Genomic DNA, 20,208 nt, shown 5'->3' on the forward strand with positions numbered 1-20,208 from the left:
AGCCAACATGGCCAATGGTCAGCAATGAGTGGAATAGTAGCTCAACAGCATGCCGATTCCCCTGTGATAGCTCTTGTCCTAATTTCCTAAAACCATGAAATTGACTGTCATCTACAGTGGTACCTCAGATTAAGAACTTAATTCGTTCTGGAGGTCTGTTCTTAACCTGAAACTGTGTTCTTGAGGTACCACTTTAGCTAATGGGGACTCCTGCTGCCGCCACACTGCGGCGGTGCGATTTCTGTTCTCATCCTGAAGCAAATTTCTTAACCTGAGGTACTATTTCTGGGTTGGTGGAGTCTGTAACCTGAAGCGTCTGTAACCCGAGGTACCACTGTATTTACTTGTTCCATCTGATAACTTTCACAACTGTACCGGCTGGTATGGGACTCCAGAAATCAGCTTTAATTAAGAACTAGGAAGAGAGCTTTCCCAAGTGCCTGCAAGTGAGACTCCCTGCTTGCTCCCTCCATTGCATTTGCACAGCCAGCAAGCAAGCCACGTTCACTGGATCACAGCCTGTCCCCCTGCGACAGCAGAAATTTGATCTCGCTGCTATAGGCGGAAATGTTCATCTGTGCAGCAAGACAAGAGGTCCTCCTGACAACCCAATTAGTTGATGGGATCAGGCAGCCCAAATTTGAAGAAACCTCCTCAAATGTTTTTGGCTCCTTGGGTTGTTGTTTTTTTCTTTGGCTCTGAATCACTCACTAGTTTTTAAAAAGAGAAGGATAAGTCCATGTTCTCTCTTGGGTCTTACATACCGTGTTTTGTATCAACTTACTTTCTCATCCCTACCAACCACAGTGGAGAAAAGTAGCTTCATCTAATTGGAGACATACTCTTTGCTCATTAGCCAAATGTCCTGGTAGATATAGGCCTACCACAAAGACTGAACCAATTAAAATTATTTTAAAGAGAAATCCTGGCTTGCTGCTAGTAACTGAAATGCAAGCCAAGCACTGAAGGTGACTCTATACATACGGGGAGAGAGAGAGATACATGTAAAATAATATAAGGTTACTGGGACTGCTAGAAAGCCAGGCCAAAGTATTGTCATTGCTCTGGCTCTCTAATACTGGAAACGGACAAAGAAGCCAAAACTAGGCACACCACTCCAGCCTTCACCCACTTTGCTTTCCTCTTGTCTGCCTCTCAGGTTTGCTCAGTGCAAAACAGCCCACTGGATCTCAGTCCACTCTAGTCTGCTCCTTTGCCATGCAAAGGTTTGTTGATCCCCAGCTCAGGGACAGGGAACGTTTTTCAGCTCATGGGCTGCATTCCTTCATAAGCCATCTTCCATAGGGTGCATGCCAGTGGTGCATGGGGCCACAACCAAAAGTGGGCGGGGAAACAGAGTCATAGAATCATAGAATTGCAGAGTTAGAAGAGACCCAGAGGGTCATCTCATCCAACCGCCTGCAATGCAGGAATCTCAACTAAAGAGCCAGTGTGGTGTAATGGTTAAAAGCGGTAGTCTCGTAATCTGGTGAACTGGGTTCGCATCTCCGCTCCTCCACATGCAGCTGCTGGGTGACCTTGGGCCAGTCACACTTCTTTGAAGTCTCTCAGCCTCACTCACCTCACAGAGTGTTTGTTGTGGGGGAGGAAGGGAAAGGAGATTGTTAGCCACTTTGAGACTCCTTCGGGTAGTGATAAAGCGGGATATCAAATCCAAACACTTCCTCTTCTCTTCTAAAGCATCTATGACAGGCGGTCATCCAAGCTCTGCTTGAAAATCTCCAATGAAGGAAAGTCCACAACCTCCAGAGGGAATCTATTCCATTGTTGGACAGATCTTACTTCTGTTGTTGCTGTTGATATTGTTATTTGCAAAAAGACTCTAGGAGACTTACAATTTAAACAGAATGCAATTTACAGCAAACTCAAAAATACCTAACTCTAAAAGAGTGTTTGTTTATTAAGTTTATGTTCAATAAATGTTTCTCTTACCTGTGCACAATAGGCAGTGTTCCACGCATGCAAAAGTCAGAGATTTCTACACACAACACACAAACATAGCAATCTTCTATCCAGGCAAGCAAGAGGCATTATCTCAGTACAACCAGGTCCAGCCACCAGGCATCTTGGTATTCATTTGGTATGGTGCCAAACAAGTAAGAAGTGGAAGAAGTAAGTAGTATGAGAGATGGGGGACAAATTTGATTCAGTTCACATTTAAAAGTGAGCCTAGCTGATCTGCACATTCTGGAAAAAAATGTGCAAACTAAAACACAGCCATTCTTCAAAATTCATACTTCTCTGAATTTTGCAATGCAGTTCCCCGGCCAAGTCTTGCATATTTTTGTAACATGTATATAAAAATATGTGTACTCGGAGAAATTACATTTGAACACTTGTTATATTACATATGTTGCAAACATGTGGATCTAAGACAAATCTGCAATCAAACCTGTGTATACCAGTTGCAATTTGTGCTAAAACATTGGTTAATTTTCATTAGGTCTTTTTTTAATTTATTTTTTAAGGCAAAGTGATGTGGAAATGTGGAGAACTGAAGACTGGAAAAGTGAGAAGCTTAAATTGGCAGGTTTGTTCTTCCCTTGGTAGCACAACTTCCAACCTGGTCAGACCTTCCACCAAATGGCTGAGTTGTAATGGCTTGTTTCAAGGGGAGACTTCTGTAGCATACACATAAACAAGGCTTGACAGCTCAGCTTGCTTGTTGTTCTGTGTGACCAAAAGCTATTTACCATTAGCTAAGACTGAACAGAGAGTGGAAAATCCATTCAGAAAAACATGACCCTCATAAAGTGGCAAGTTGATCAGCATCTAAAAGTCTCTTTCTTCCAAAACACCCATAGCCAGGATATGCAACAATTATATTCTGGTTTACTCAGTTGAAATCCATTGTACTCATAAAATTCAAGGTTGTAACCACATTTGTTTTTATCACTGAGAAGCTATTATTAAATATTTAGGGAGGGGAAGTGTTTTTGTTTCTCCCCGCTCATGGGAACACCCAAGAGCATCTTTTTTTCATAACTTTAAATCTTGATTAGTGCCCAAAGCCAACAAAACCACTAATCCCACTATTGAAAGGAAATTGGACATCATAAAGAGGACTTGCTATGTATTGGAGATGGATGATGAATTACTACTTCCATCCTGCAGACTCTTAGTGGCTTTTTTATGCCAAAATAAGAACATTAGGGGTTTGATGGAAAAATCAGGTGTGGTTTTGGTTTTTCAAAACCTCATACTTTTGAGGCTTGGCTTTGTCGGTGCCAAGCCAGGGCTGTTTTGGATGTAAGTTTCATTTTCTTTCACATCCTTAAAAATAAAAATCAGAATAAGGATGAGGGTGGTGAAGATGGGGGCTGCCAGCTTTCTTTCTGGCAGGGCTTCTTTGAACAGCTGAGCTTCAGGTAGAAATTGAAAGCCTTAGCTCTGTGAAAAAAGAGACAAGCAATTGTGTGGCAGAGAGAGAAACATCTTGGGGACGTCTGCTGGAGAGCCTGAGTTCCGAGTCATAAACATGATTGTGTAAGGTAAAGGTAAAGGGACCCCTGACCATTAGGTCCAGTCGTGACAGACTCTGCGGTTGCGGCCCTCATCTCGCTTTATTGGCTGACGGAGCCGGCGTACAGCTTCTGGGTCATGTGGCCAGCATAACTAAGCCACTTCTGGTGAACCAGAGCAGCGCACAGAAATGCCGTTTACCTTCCCGCCAGAGCGGTACCTATTTATCTACTTGCACTTTGAGGTGCTTTCAAACTGCTAGGTTGGCAGGAGCAGGGACCAAGCAACAGGAGCTCACCCCATCACGGGGATTTGAACCGTCGACCTTCTGATCGGCAAGTCCTAGGCTCTGTGGTTTAACCCACAGGGCCACCCGTGTCCCTTAGAAGCTGACTTATATTAAATTGGACCATTAAGCCATGACTGGCAGTGACTCTCCTGGACTTCAAACACAGTTCTCTCCCAGCCCTACCTGGAAGTGCCAGGGACTGAACCAGACAGCTTTTGTATGCAAGAAAGAGGCTCTACCACTGAGCCATGGTCCCTTGCCTAGGACCTGAGTGCAAGAGCATTTTCCTGAGTGCCATTTCCAGCAACAGGCATGGTGCCTCCAACACTGGAAGTAAAGGTAAAAAAGGTAAAGGACCCCTGGATGGTTAAGTCCAGTCAAAGGCGACTATGGGGTTGCGGGGCTCATCTCGCTTTCAGGCCGAGAAAGCCAGCATTTGTCCACAGACAGCTTTCCAGGTCATGTGGCCAGCATGACTAAACTGCTTCTGGTGCAGCAGAACATCATGATGGAAACTAGAGCGCATGGAAACGCCATTTACCTTCCCACCGCAGCAATAACTATTTATCTACTTGCGTGCTTTCGAACTGCTAGGTTGGCAGGAGCTGGGACAGAGCAACAGGAGCTCACCCCATTGAGGGGATTTGAACCACTGACCTTCTGATCGGGAAGCCCAAGAGGCTCTGTGGTTTAGACCAGTGTTTCCCAACCTTGGGCCTCCAGCTGTTTTTGGACTACAATTCCCATCATCCCTTGCCACTGGTCTTGCTAGTCAGGGATGATGGGAGTTGTAGTTCAAAAGCAGCTGGAGGCCCAAGGTTGGGAAACACTGGTTTAGACCACAGTGCCACCCATAGCCATCATGGTTAGTAGCCATTGGGAATCTTATCCTCCATGACCAGCTCCTGCACTTCAAAACTTACCACTGGGCACAAAATAACTTAAGTGTTTTTCGGTTCTTGACAAGAAATGGTGCCTGTTCAGAAACAGGAAGCAACCACTTTATGTTGCCCTCCAGCTGCAGGCCACACTTTCCAGTCACTTGGCCACAGGTGGAGGGGGAAGGAAAAGTAGGTAAGAGAGCCAACAGAATGAGCTGCATGCAGCAGCTGCAGCCTATTTCACTACCTCAAACATTTAAAGGCAGAAGGACCCTGTATTCCTAGGAGACCTAGAGACTGTAGCAATAGCAGAGAAAAAATTGATGGGCAGACCATTTTAGTGCAGAAGTGATGTAGCACAGACATGCTCAATTATCTGATAAACAGCTCGTTACTGGAACTTGTTTTGTTATGTACATAGAGAAGGACATCTAGTGGAGAAAAGATAGACTATGGGATTTGCTCCATAAATGTAATGATGACACCAACTTGGACGGCTTTATTAAAAGAGAATTGGACCAATTCATGGAGGATAAGGCTATCAATGACAACAAGCCATGATGACTATGTTCTTTCTCCAGTGCTGGAGGTGGTGTGCCTCTCAATACCTGCTGCTAGATATCACTAGCAGGGAGAGTGCTTCTGTGTTTATGTCCTGCTTGCCAGCTTTCCATAGGTTTCTGGTTGGCCACTGTGCGAACAAGATGCTGGACTAGATGGCACTTTGCTGTTATTTTGCTCCCGGCAACTGGTTTCACAAGAAATATTTCCCTTTGCTTTCTTGGCATGAGTCTGGCTCACAGGATAATGTTTAAAAGGAAAGACATTCAAGCATAATAAAAGGAAGATCCATGATCCCAATAGTTATAGGAGCTGAAGTTACTGCTGCTTGTTTTGATGGATGGTATTGCAAGAAGAATTGTGGCCAAGAAAGGCATTGCTGGCTACACTTTCGCATCTGTTTGTAAACATATGCAGACTTCTCTGGACAGGTGTGCTGCCAGAGGCCTTCCTTCCCAGGTGCAAGGATGAACAACAGTTTCCAGGGACCAGTCAAATAATGGTGCCTGAGGCTACCCTTTGAGTTAATCTGGCATTGCTTCACATTGATCTTGCTGAAGTCTTCCAAATGTTGATTACATGGGAACTCCTAACTATACTGGTTCTCTGGAAACTCATGTCAACACAACAGGAGATCCACCTTGACATCTTGTTGCTCTGGGGCAGGGTGGGGAGCCTGCAGTCCTCCAGGTGTTGTTAGACTGCAACTCCCATCAGCTCCAGGTTATGGAAGATAGGATTTGCAGGCCATCAACACTTTGAGGGCCACAGGCTCCCCATCAGAGATGCAGTAGTCTGGGGTTGTGGTGGGTCGAAGTCCCATTCCTATTTCTGCAGCAGGGTCCCTGCTTCCAACACCCTACAGCTGCTTAAAGGGGAGGGAGTTTTTAGCCACTGAGAATAAGTCTTCTCACTCTTGGTCCTGGTTGGAGCCAATCAGAGTGAAAGCAGGTGAGTCAGCCCCTGAGGATTGGCTCCTAGGGTCACTCTGGGAAGAACACTGAGGAGAAGTTGTTCTGTGTACTCCAAAGCTAAGCATTTTGGAACACTGATAACACAAAGTGCTTCAGTTTCAAGAGAATGGCATGCAAGTCCTGGAACATGCAATAGAACATCAATGAAAATACAACATAAGTCACTCTGAAATAAGATATTGGGCCACTCCAAATCATTTACCCATGTGCTTTCACAAAAAAATAGTAGATCTAGGTGAGAGACAGCACATGGAGATCTGCATTGATCATTCCAACACAATGTTTTTATTATTGTATAATTATAAGATTATTGCATCATTTCAAAGGTTGTATAACCTTAAAGGAACATAGCATGATGGGGTATGGCTGTGAGGGCTTGGCTATTACTATCATCAATGAATCCCACTCTTCTGAATGTAGTCCCTATCCCTGCTCAAGAGAAAGGGTAATCAATTTGGTGCCCTCCAGATGGTGTTGGACCACCTGACTGGAACCCCACGCTGGCTGGGGCTGATGGAAGTTGTAGCCCAAAAATCTCTCGAGGGCACCATACTGCCTATTCTTGCTTTAAGGCTTTTAATAATGGGACAGGATAATGGGGGAAGCCATGTGCTTTAAATGTTTGGTATCAGCTCAAAAGGCTTAGGGGGAGGGAAAGCTGGACGCCCCAATGGTGTAGTAGTTACATAAGACTAGAAGCAGACCAGGTAACCACTTACATCGGACTGAAAAAGAAGACTGCATAAAAAAAATTGCATTTGCTAGCATATATATATATATATATATATATATATATATATATATATATGCTTTCGTAGATTTTCACGGGTACAGGAATGCAGGTTTTGGTGTCCTCGGGTGTCTTCGTCAAAAAAGAAGAAAAAACTTCCTCTCTTTTCCAACACATGAAAGAAACAGGACACGAAATTAATTTTGCAGATTCCAAATTGCTCTTTAACACGGAACATCACCACAAGAGAATAATCATGGAAGCCATCGAGATAGAGAAACACCCTCACAACATGAACAAGCGTGACGACACATCCCGCTTGCCAGACATCTGGAAATTAGCCCTCCCCACAAAAACTGACACCAGATCCAGAGGCACACAGAACGCCAACACCAATCAACCACACCAGACCCAAACCCAGACCCTCTCCACAGATGAATTACAGACACCATCCAGTAGCCAATCCATGGTGGCACCTCCGGATGCTGCACCCCCCTGCAATCCCTACACAGATCTGGCTGACACAAGCCACAAAACCACAGCTCGCCCCTATACACGAAGCCAAGCCAGAGCACAACTAAGTACAGTACAGCCATCTTCTCAGGAAAACTCTTCACAAAGTTCAAGAGGTCAAGACACAAAGACTTTAACAACTAATCCACACCTAATGACCCACCTAAGTGGTACTCAGGATATCACTCAAGAAATCACTCAAGATATCTCTCAAGTAATTAAGGAACAAAAGAAGAAAAGGCACACTAGCCTGGGAACTTCCTCTCTGCCCAGAACATTGGAGGCTATACACCACACCCCCTCTACAGTATTTATAGGAACTCAAACACTGAGATCCTGCTCTGTTCCAGTAACAAGAAGCCGAAAGCACCAGCCTGAAGATGACGAGTGAGACCTCGTCGAAACGTCGCCTAGACACCCCAACTTTTACACGGGAAGACACCCGAGGACACCAAAACCTGCATATATATATATATATATATATGTGGGTGAAAATTTCAAAACATTTACTAATACACCTCACCATAGTGGGGAAGACTGTGGCAGGTGACCCAGATGCCTGCTCAGTCTGCTGTCAACACTCTAATTGTGGGTGGGAGCCTTCAAGGCCCCTGCTGCTCTCCCTTTGTGTGAGTCTTTATCTCCAAAGCAGACTTTGACAAAACAGCCTTTCAAATAGAGAACCCCTCCAACTAGAGGACTGCCCTCTACCAGCCCTTGCAGGGCACAGCAGCAACTGTGCTTTGCAGAAACATCCTGCAAATAACAAGCTGGAAAGTGGCATAATACAAGTACAGTAATGAACCATATATTAATTTTTAGCACTCCAGTTTGGGGAGAATAGAGTTTTTCAAAGGCTCCCATCCCCTGAAAGTACCTGTTTCCTTTGTTCACACCTGGCAGCTTCTCCTGAGCTGGTAGATAACAGAGGTTTTGTTTATAAGGACGGCAGCCAGAACAAGTTCCCAAACAGCCTTTGCTTCTCATAGGAGTGGAGTTTTCAAAGACTTTAAAACGCATCAAGAGAAACCAAAGAAGAAGAAGAAGAAGCTTATTCACCAGGTTTTGAAAAAGTACAGTTCCCTAGACATCTTGGTTCCCCTCCAAAGCCCAGCAGCTTCAAAGAGACATCTGAAAGTCTGTGCAGTCCATCACAGCTTCCCCTTCGCCAGTGCTTTCCAAAGCCTCTGCGAAGCATTTTCCCTGTGTCCCCCACACTTCATCCTGCTCGTGACCAAAGGACATGATGTGCCTGATTGATCCGTTCTCTGGAAAATGCGGATCTGAATGATGCTTACAGCCAGGAATAGGTCCTTTCCTTCCATTTGCTTCTGTTGTGCTTAGGGGCAATCTACAGATGAGCCAGACGGCAAACGTTAATCTAAGGGAAATTACATCTACATAGCATATGTATGAAGAAATGACTTGTCAGGATGAAAGCTGGTTTCTTTCCCAAGTTGGGCTTTTCCCCCCCCCTCCTATTTTTGGGATGTGTACTCTAGAAAGGTGGTGAAATCTAAGAACATAAGAAAAGCCTGCTGGACCAGACCAATGGCCCATCTAGTCCAGCATCCTGTTCTCACAGTGGCTAACCAGATGTCTTTGGGAAACCATCACGCACAGGAGCACTCTCCCCTCATGCGGTTTCAGCAACTGTCATTCAAAAGCACGGCTGTCTCCCTAATGTTGAGGTAGAGCATAACCATCATGACTTTGATAGCCCTCTTCTCCATGAATCTAGGTCACATTGACTTGCCCACATGATCCAAACTAGCCGTTGTGAGTAGGAATGTAGGAGAATTCCATCAAAGTGGGAAATGGCATCAGAAATTGAGTGGGTTCACTTGTCCACCTGCAAACAGGATTGAGATTCAGGCAGTGAATTGTCTGCAGTGCTTTTCAGTACATTGTTGATGATGTACTGAATCACATAACTATAGTGTAGTTAATTCTGTTGACAATAATGTAATTAATTGCCTTACTAAATTTGGTTGCAACAAACAGTGAGCAAAATAATGTTTTTTGTGGAACCTGAACTACAGCAGAATGGGAACAGGGCTGCGTGCAACAGATACAGAGCAGAACAGAAAACTATGCCTTTTTTCACCCCTAGTCTTGAGGGACATGCATCCTTTCTCCTCTGGTATTCTTATAACCAAAAGTAGCTTCGGGAGGCTGAGTTCAAATGGAGATAAAGCAGAGGGAAGGGACTACTTAATCCTTTCCTCACTCAAAATCACCACCACCAGATCTTGATTTTCCCCATGTCTGAAGAAATGAAGCTTGGGGTATGCTTTCAAGTTGGGAGTAAAGCTGGAGAGGGAAAGGATTGAGCAGTCCCTTCACCCACCATCCCTCTGCTCAAACTTCAACCTCCTAAATCTGCTTTTGGTTTTAAAAAGAAATCAGTGCAGAGACCTGTTACTGCATGTCACATCTGGTTCAGACCTGTTTCTGTTTCGTATGTATGTTTAGGACAAAAGCAGAAAAAGCATTCATCATGATCTCCGTTTTCACCCTATGTGTACATATGAAAGAAAGCAATGATGAACAGACGATCATGACAGTAGGGATGGAGAAGAAATTACTGCTCACTCATCGAAGCAGTGGGCGGGGTTTGCAACCCGACAGGGATTTCCTGTGCCAGGGTGACACCCCCTTTGGTTGCTGGCTGTTGCTCCGCCCCCTCCCTGGCTAATTCAGCTCACGGTTCATTGCAAAACTACCTAATTTGATGCATGTCATGGAGCCAGGATGGGCTATTGACCCCTGTCAAGGCTACATCTGTTGGCAAACCCTGTTTTTTGTGATGTGCCAAGTGCATGTGAAATGACCCGTTGTCTGAAGTTGAGTCTGGTAAGATTGAGAGAGCCAAAGGTGAGAGCCATCTTAAAATGGTCATTGCTGCATTTCAATTAGCCATCCTAGTTTGACATGTTATTCTGGGTCCTTCTCCATCATGAACCTTGGCCCTTGGTAAAGGCACTCACCTTCTGCCACTTTCAGCTGATCCTTTTTTTCCATGGCTTTTGCTTTCTGTCTCCCAGCCAGATGTAAACTACTCATGACAGCCTTTCACGTCTTGGTCCATGACTGGTTTCCTTAAGAGTCTCTGGTGAGGCATATTTGTCAAAGACTTAAAGAAAAGGGGAGGGGAAGGCTTTGGTGATCTTCTTCTGAACTTGGGAGCATGATTTCATTTCAAAAACCTAATAATTCCCCCCCTTCACACACACACACACACACACACACACACACACCCTCTGCCACAAATCAGCTGAAGCAGGAAGAGGAGAAGGGTTTGGGCGGCCATTATTTGTACCCTGACTGGCATCAACCCATCCACACTGATAATGCTTTCCATGGAAATTCTGGCAACATCTACTTTGGCAGAAGCTTGGGAACTATTTTTGGAACATTAAAAAAACCTCCAAGGAGTGACTTAGACGTTAATTCGCATAAAGGGTCTCTACTTAAGATTTATTAGAAACATGGCTTCTGCTTAACTTCAAATCAACCTTCAAAGAACATAACAAATATGAATGGCAAAGCTAACAGCCAGGTGAGGGCCTTTCCTGAATGCATTTCTGTGACAGGACATGAGGCAGGCCTTTGACGCCAAATTGGCAGGAGGACAAAGAGAGAGAGAATAACAGTGCTTCAGTGAGACTAGGATTACACCCTAAACCTAGAGCTAGGATGTACTTGGTGAAAGTGAGGAGATGGATGTTGTTATCTTTCATGGGCCTACTCTAACATGAACAGAAAATGCTATAACAGCTTACTATTTTCTTTTCTGGTTTTCAGATGCTTGAAAATATCATTATTGGGTGGGTTGGCCTTGATGTTTTGTATCCATATGATGGGATTGTGCAGAAATAGAGGCTGCTAAAGTGGTCAAACGATTCTCTTAGTTGACTTAGTGCCTCGATTAGAAGTCTGTTAAGTACCGGTATCTCTTTACATGACTAAAGAGCTAGTGCTACTAGCTGGAGATACTTGCAGATGTGGGTGGGGGAAAGCCAGTGTGGTGTAGTGGTTAAGAGCGGTAGTCTCGTAATCTGGTGAACCGGGTTCGCTTCCCCGCTCCTCCACATGCAGCTGCTGGGTGACCTTGGGCCAGTCACACTTCTTTGAAGTCTCTCAGCCCCACTCACCTCACAGAGTGTTTGTTGTGGGGGAGGAAGGGAAAGGAGATTGTTAGCCGCTTTGAGACTCCTGAAGGGGAGTGAAAGGCGGGATATCAAATCCAAACTCTTCTTCTTCTTCTTCTCCCCTTCTTCAGTTGCAGGTGATATCATTGGTGAATGTGAGAAAGTCTCATCTTTAACTTGACCTAGGAGAAGGCACAAAGATTTAAGTTGCTCTGTGCTGAATCCAGAAGTATGACTTGTGGGGACAGGGGCTTGGATGCCTAATAGGGACCAATATCTGTTGGAGTATTATGCTCAGCCTACACACACACACACACACACACACACACACTCCATATATCACAAAAACACCACCTCCTCTAAAAGCACACATAGGTAGAATCACACAGGTGCTACCTAATTCATAGCTCCAGAACCAGCATGCAAACAAAACCTGAGTTCTTCTTTGAAATGTAGAACTCTCCAGATTTTTACGTTGCAGTTCTCCAACCCAACAATGTGTATAAAAATGCAAAGATTAGGGGAAAGTGCATACAAAACACTACATTCATGAAAATATATGTTAAATGATGCATTGTATCAGGAGAAATTGCTTGCAGAAATGCATATATTGGGCAGAATTGTGCACAAAACGCATATCTTAGGGGAAATCACACAAAATGTGCAAATTCTTGTGTGGATGTCTTTAAAAACAACAACCATAAACTGTTTTAGAAATGGGGGGAACAGACTGGAAAAACGAGAAACTAATAGAAACCAGCACTGACAGATTTGTCCATTCCTATTACGGAGAAGACCGCTTAAGGGTTGCCTTTTTCCCAGAGATCCTGGAGATCTGTATTTACATAGCTCAGACTTCACTGTCTCCCTCACTGATGAATAGAACCAGAAGAACAGAGGCGCCTTGGTCAAAGGGTGGTCCTGTATCACTAATCTCTTCTTGGAAAGAGATGGGCAACAGGAGACTTCTGTCTGAAACACATTGTTGCCACAGATACTTGAAGACAGAACAGCAATAATATGGGGCAGAGGGGAAAAATGGATGTCTGTGTCCTGAGGTACATGTTTTCACATCAAAGCACTGTGAAATGAATAGGATTTCATGTGACATCGATGTCTGGGTATGCGTTTGTTTCTTTTTAAGAAAGTGGCCCACACATCTGAAGCAATATATAGGCACATATGATGAAGGAAGGGTTGCCATGGCAAATGACATGCATCATTTTGGTTGAGTAGCAGGATAAATAAGTTTGCAAGCGCTACCTCAGATGCCTCTGTGGAGATGCAATAATGTATGCCCTGCTGTTTGAATGTTTCTCTTGAGCTTCTTCTCCTCCCCCTTTCCATTATTCATTAACAGTACAATATTCTCTTATAATAAGAGTTTAAAAGGGCAACTTGCTGCTCATTTACATCACAGATTTACCCTCCTGAATTTAAGACTTCTGCAGAGCCTGAGGGTTAAAAAAAAAGAATAACACAACAAACGTGCATCAAAATATACAGAGAGAAACATCATCACCTACAGTCTACCGACTAAGGCAAAATGCAAGATAACTTCTGTTCAGGCCTTCTTGGTTCCATGTTGGTCATCGTCAGAATGGTGAACGCTTGCAAACAAAGGCATTGTTGAACACCTGACAGGTTCTGCAGACCTCCTAGATAATATACTTTCTATTGCACTGAGCTGCCAAAACATTTTAAACCTTTGTTCAGTCAAACTTTGGTTGTCAACCGTAATCCGTTCCGGAAGTATGTTTGGCTTCCAAAATGTTCGAAAACCAAGGTACAGTTTCTGATTGGTTGCAGGAGCTTCCTGCACTCAAGCGGAAGCTGCATCAGATGTTCGTCTTCCAAAAAACGTTCAAAAACCAGAGCATTTACTTCCGGGTTTTCAGCGTTCAGGAACCAGAACATTCCAAAACAGAGGCGTTCAGGATCTGAGGTTTGGCTGTAACTGTGTAATTGTAATTGTGGGCTCATCCACACTGCTATTTGCCCCACCATTTTCTCCTGGGGAGATCCATGATTTTGCTGCTGAATCAGACCAAATGACAATCAGGTTTTCTGCCAATTGCCATTTGTTCCGACTCAGCAGTGAAGAGCATGTTTTCCAGGGAAAAGTTGTAGCTTAAATGCAAAACCACACGAACCCTTGCCTAGAAATAATGGGACGAGCAGAAGTGTGGACGAACTCTGCAGTTTGATTTACAGCAATTAATAGAACTTAAGGAGGAGAAGTGCCCATAACCCGATGGAAGAGCACATGCTTTACATGCAGAACATCGCAGGTTCAATGCTTTGGCTTCTCCAGTTTGGGCTGGGAAAGATGTTTCCTTTCTGAAACATTGGATTGCTGCTGATTGATACTCAGTGACTGTAGACAACACTGTGCAAAATGAACCAATGGTTTGACTTTGTTTGTAAGAGCTCTCCATGCCTCAGCTGTAGATAATCATGCTGCAAATAAAATATATATCAGCAGGTCCTTTGCTTTAACATTTTGGTTTTGTCCTTCAGATAGCATTGATAAAGATAACTGAAGTGTAGATTCAGTTGTCAATAAGATGGTCCTTCATACCTTTCACTGGAGATGGATGGAGGAAGGCACAGGATCACACCCATTGACCCTGCCCCCTACACACAGTTTGGATGCAACACTAAACAAGGGATGGAAAACCTGTGGTCCTTCAGACGCTGTTGGACTTCAGCTCCCATCACCCCCAGTAGGCATGGCTAATGGTTGCGGATGATGAGTGTTACAGTCCAACAACATCTGGAGGGCATCACTGGTCTAAAGCAGTGCTTTCCAAACTTGGGTCTCCAACTGTTTTTGGACTACAACTCTCATCATCCCTAGCTAGCAGTACCAGTGTTCAGGAATGATGTGAATTATAGTCCTAAAACAGCAGTAGACTCAAGTTTCGGAAACGCTGGTCTAAAGGGTTTTCCTCCCTTCTGAATAGCAAGATATCGTTGCATGTAAGAATGGGGGGGGTTCATTTAGTTCACATTTAATTTTTTCCTAAATGATATGCAAACCGAGCACAGCTATCCTTTAAAATTTGCACTCCTCCAAATTTCATAATGTAGTTCTCCAACCAAAGGAGGCAGACAAAAAGCATGTATTAGGAGTAAACATGCACAAGAATGCATGTGTTCATGAAAATTGCATATACTAGGCAAGATTGTGTACAAAAATGGGTATCATGAGAGAGCTGCACATGAGAATGTTCGCGCATTGTTGTGTACAGGGGTGTTTTTATAAAGAAAATTGCAAACTGATACAGTAGTGAGGGGGTCTGAACTTAAGACTGAGAAAATTAAGAGCTGAGAAAAACCAGCACCGGCATATTTGTCCATTGCTAGCTTGCACACAATACAGTCATAACAACATCTGTATATAAAAAATAAACAACTTCAGAAGTTATTTAGAATGGAAAAATATTAAGAGACCTTCAGCACATGATGAGTTAGTACAGCCAAAAGAGATCCAACTCCGTGGAGAATCATATTCCAGATGTAATGTGGTAGAAATACTACCCTTTAAATGTAAGCTACTTCTCATTATATAACTGAAGTGATGCAAAACGATTCGTGTAAACATTTTGCTCCTTCTGTGCAAAAAAATAAAAAATAAAAAATGGGGCAATGGAGCGGGTGCTTGATTTAGTGCCGATGAGCAAAGCCTCCCCCCCCCTTCTTCTTCTTTTACGCGCCTTTGGTTTGTGATCCATAGAAAATGATTGATGTGCAGCATTTCACATTGATCCTGGCTCGCTAAATTGTTCCAGCTGAAAAAGCAACATTAAAAACTAACAATTTCCCTAGCTGGAAAAATAACAGATGACTTTATATGTTGGGTGAGAAGCTGTCTTCTGTCGTTAGTGTATTAGAAAAATCACCTGTATGAGCAAGCATGCATGAGCATAGTTTGAATGTCTGAGCTAACAGTAGGAGCATACCAAGGCTTAGGAAGAATGGATCTGGGCTGTCTTCTCTTGCCAGGGACACTGGGCTCCTTTGCACATATTTTTAAAAGCCAAGGAGCCCTCTGCTGTTTTCCGGCCTTACCATTTTTTTTATTGGCCAGATGGGAACAGGAGACAGTCAAGGGCCACTCCAGTCAAAGTACATACAATCTTGAGAACTGTAGTTTGTTAAGGGTTCTGGGAATTACAGCTCTGTGAGGGAGAAACTACACTTCTCAGGATTCTTTGTGCTTTAAATATGCATTGAATATACCTTAAATGCACAGTGTGGATCTGCCCTCAGTCAGCAGGTCTCCCCCCCCCCCAAGATGGCCATTTGAAGAGGGTAATGTGGATGGCAGGTCAAAGGCTCAACCCTGAATACTCAAAGAGGCCGCCAACTAATTCTACTGGTCAACAGCTCAGTGACAGAACATCTGTTTTGCCTGTAGAAGAACCCAAGGTCAATCTCCAGGGAAAGAACCATGTCTGAAACCAAGTCTGTCAGTGTAGACAATACTGAGCCAGATGGACCCATGACCTGAAGTTTCAGGCCGCTTCCTATGTTCCCATAGAAACTTCCTTCCTGTTGCCTTTGTGCTTCCCAGTTGACAACTGAGGGCCAGAGAACATCCCTCTGGTGGGGGCAGATTTAACGCAGGGGCTTCCAGTTCTGACTTCAACAGTAGATGGGCAAATGGAACTATCTTAGATGGCAACATAGAAAGCTGTCTGTCCCAGGTCAGACTGTCTGTTTGTCTAGCTCAGCACCATCAACTTTAACTGGCAGCAGCTCTCCATGAGATTAACAGAATCACAGAGCCAGAGGGTCTAGTAAACCATCTAGTCTAAACTTCTGCTCAAGCTAGGAAGTGAATGGCTGTCCATTTTTTCCCTCCAGTAAGAGTGCACCAGTTCTCTAGACAATTGGCCTCATTGTCAAACTATTCAGCTGAAATGTACCTTCATGCTACGTACATAAGCCTGTTCTATTTAGTCCTACCCTCTAGGACAGCTAAGGACAAGTCTTTCCCCTCTTCTATGGGGCCTTCCACGTGTACTTTTTATTGTACACTCATGATTCTATCAGGGCAGTCATACGTGATCCCCCTTTTCAAAGCCGTTTGTGCCTGAGGAAGTTTTGAGGCAGTCACACTGTTTTATTTCCAGTTATATCTGATAGCTTTCCGTGGAAATCCTGTAACGTTTTACACCATAAATGTTCTGGTTTATTTTATTTTTTTTGTCCCGCTTTTGTTACATTGTTGTCCCTCCAAACAGCAATAGCGTGGTAGCATTGGGGAAGCATCCCACAACAACTAGTAAAGGTAAAGGTACCCCTGACCATTAGGTCCAGTCGTGGCTGACTCTGGGGTTGTGGCGCTCATCTTGCTTTATTGGCCAAGGGAGCCAGTGTACAGCTTCCGTGTCATGTGGCCAGCATGACTAAGCCGCTTCTGGCGAACCAGAGTAGCACATGGAAATGCCATTTACCTTCCCGCTGGAGCGGTACCTATTTATCTATTTGCACTTTGACGTGCTTTCGAACTGCTAGGTGGACAGGAGCAGGGACCGAGCAATGGGAGCTCACCCCGTCGCGAGGATTTGAACCGCCGACCTTTTGATCGGCAAGTCCTAGGCTCTGTGGTTTAACCCACAGCGCCACCCATGTCCCTACAACAACTAGTAGAGCAGAATAAATCCACCACAAATGCGCTACTGTGTCAATAACAAGTTGAAGAATGCACCTGCAATAAAACATCGATCTGTACAGGCCCTGGTGCAGAATAAAGTGGAGCTATCATTTTTTGCGTCTTGGAAACAATGGTTCTGTGATGGAACCTAAAACCACATTTGCCTTCTATGAAGCCACGTCATTTTTCTGAATCATGTTTATTTTGTAATTGGCTGCTATCCCAAGATCCTTTTCACATGTACTGCTGCCAAACCAGGTGGTTCCAATCCCTTGCCTCTGCATTTGCTTTCTCTTCCCCGGTGCAAAACTATGCATCTGTCCCTGTTGAATTAAATTTTGTTACTTTCAATCCAGTTTCCCATTCCATCACAGCCATTTTGCATTTTATTCCTGTCTTCTCAGGTGTTATCTATTGTTTCCCTCCCCCCCCATTGTGTGTCATCTTTATATTGCATAGTGATTCCCCCCAGCCTTTCATCTAAGTTATTGATAACTTTTTAAAAACATTGAAGAGTGCTGAGCCCAGGACAGAGCCTTAGGAGGCTTCCTTCACCAATTAGTTTATCTAGCACTGGAATTCCACCTAGCGTTTCTGAGCTTATTAAAATCAGCTTTCCTGAAATCCAAGGCACATGTTTGACTACACACCCCATGAGCTTTCCATGAGATCAATAATTCCAGCATTATATGGTCACTTTCCCTCACAGTTTACACTACTTTGATCTCATCAACTACATCTGCCCTATAGGTCAGGTTCATCCAGGACAATTGATTCCCTCATTCCTTCTTCCACCACCAGAAAGAAGTTCTCAGCAAGGCATGTCAAGAATTCTACATTAGAGTTGTGCGGTGGAATCCCTGATCTGGACCGTCTTATATTTTTCACAACATTCATGTTCTGATGGGTTTTAATAAAGCCTTTAAGCAGTTTGCAAAAAAGAGTAAAATATGATAATTATATAAAAAAATTAGTCCTAGTCTGGCACTCCTACCCCTGCACCACATTGCTCTCCAGGGAATCAAACTCAGCTTGACCACACACACACACACACACACACACACACACACACACACATGGACTGCACCTTTCTTGTAGCCAGGAGCAGTCCAGTGGGGTGAGGTAGCCCCATGGAACTGCCTTTCCAACACCAGCATCACTGCAGCTTACCTGGACTGGTGTGGGGCAGGGCGGTTGTGAGGTTGGGGCTGTGTGTGGTGGGCCTGTGCAGCCCCAACCTCCCTGCAGTCCTGTTCAGGTAAGCTGGAGTCAGGACGGCAGCTCCATGGCTCTGCCCCACCATACTGGTAGCCAGTGGAGGCTGGTTCATAAAGGTTCACCAAAGTCAGTCGGCTTTCTTACTTTCAGCCAATCAGGGAATGGTTCCATCTGTCATTGGGAGTGGCTCCACCCACATCTGGTCTCACTGCTTTCCACCCCACCAGTCACAACAGGCACCAGCCACCCCTGGTACCATACCCTACTGTCTGCACTCCTGCACAAGAGCAGGCCCTAAACAAAAATATTAGAAAGTCTGTTTGAACTCAACCCAGGAAAGAACCTAAGCAGAAAAATCAGAAGACCATTGGGAATAAGTGCAAGAGTGAAGCTCCAGTTGCAATCCAGAGGAGGACTGTGTCCCATGTACCAAAAAGTCTAGGAAACACTGATTTATTGTATGATTAACCTCAGGACTGCAAAGATCAGAGAAGAAATCTTATCCCATAGGCTTGTAAAATCTGAAATATAGTAACCAGAAGCATGAAGATGCTTTGTGTTCTTCTGGAGCATATGAAGAACAGGTTATCTCTGTTTATTATATCTGCAATGCAATAAATGTAACTGGACATATGCAAGACTGAAAATAGAACAGGTCTGCAGTGGAACTTTACAAGGCGAGCTTTGCCATCCAAGATCACACTATATGTCTAAGTTTATTTCTTTGGCGGTTTATCACTGCATAGCTTCATGGGAGAAGAAAAACTCGTATATTAGACATTTTTTTCTCTCACACACAGCTGTACTATGAGGTCATCTATTCCATCACACTGTCAATGCGAGATTGTTCCCTACAGGGCAATTCTGAGTCTGCTGTCTAATCCACTTTTAAGAGTCTCAAGCAACAGGGTTCCACCACTTGCCTTGGGAATCTGTTCTGCACTCTGACATGCAAGTTACATTAAGTTTCACTCAGATTCAAGAGCAAAGAAGCGCTTTAGGTTGAACCTTAAAAACCTGCTATTTGACAAGTATGTACTAGGCTTTTAAAATTTTAAAAAGCATATCTCTTAATCAAACGATGGATCTGGAGGTAACCACCAGAGCATGACTTTAGGGAAGAGGTCCAGGGCCACTCTCAGCAGAATGAGCAGGAGGGCTCCCAGGTATAGCAAGGTGGACTTAGCCCATTTGGGAGTAAGCGAGGACGTCCAAAGGACCATCTACAGGGGCAACCCGATATTCGTTCAGAGTCACACTTTGAGCAGACTCACTGAAAGCAATGGACTTTATAGTCATAATTTAGTTAAGTGCATTTTGAATGTGTCGACCCTGAATATTACCACTCTTATTGTTTACATTTATGAGAAAACACCTGACCAGCCACAATCCCATAAGAGTATATTTGCACAGGAACATTTGATCATTTGAAAGAGTCCCATCCCCCCAGCAAGTCCCTTCAATCCAGTTTTGCAACGTACCAGAGGAACATCCTGCTTTCATATGAAAATGAATGAACTGCGATGGAAGGCTAAGCCATCACTGTTCACACTACAAATAAGAGTGTACAGCCAGTTCCCAAAATACAGTACTTGTATACACATGTACACAGGCAAAGGCATGTGAGTTTTGGGAAGGTTACACCTAGGGATGCTTCCTGGCAGCATTGTCCCTCCAGAGATTATTCTTCTGCAGCTGCTAACACATCTAAAGCTCTGGCCAGCTGCCCTTTGCCTCCAG

At 44.1% G+C, this 20,208-nt stretch overlaps 1 long non-coding RNA gene across 1 annotated transcript; it reads right to left on the reverse strand.

Moving 5' to 3' along the window:
• Nucleotides 1-9,150: 9,150 nt before the first annotated feature.
• Nucleotides 9,151-13,037, reverse strand: LOC309349182. Its single transcript, XR_014159804.1, has 3 exons — nucleotides 12,849-13,037; nucleotides 10,422-10,567; nucleotides 9,151-9,283 (listed from the first exon to the last, which is right to left on the reverse strand). It is a non-coding gene; the product is annotated as an uncharacterized lncRNA (long non-coding RNA).
• Between the last annotated feature and the right edge of the window lie 7,171 nt (nucleotides 13,038-20,208).

This window comes from Podarcis erhardii (assembly GCF_964252035.2).
Source record: "Podarcis erhardii genome assembly, chromosome: 8".
In the NCBI taxonomy this organism is placed as follows: domain Eukaryota; kingdom Metazoa; phylum Chordata; class Lepidosauria; order Squamata; family Lacertidae; genus Podarcis; species Podarcis erhardii.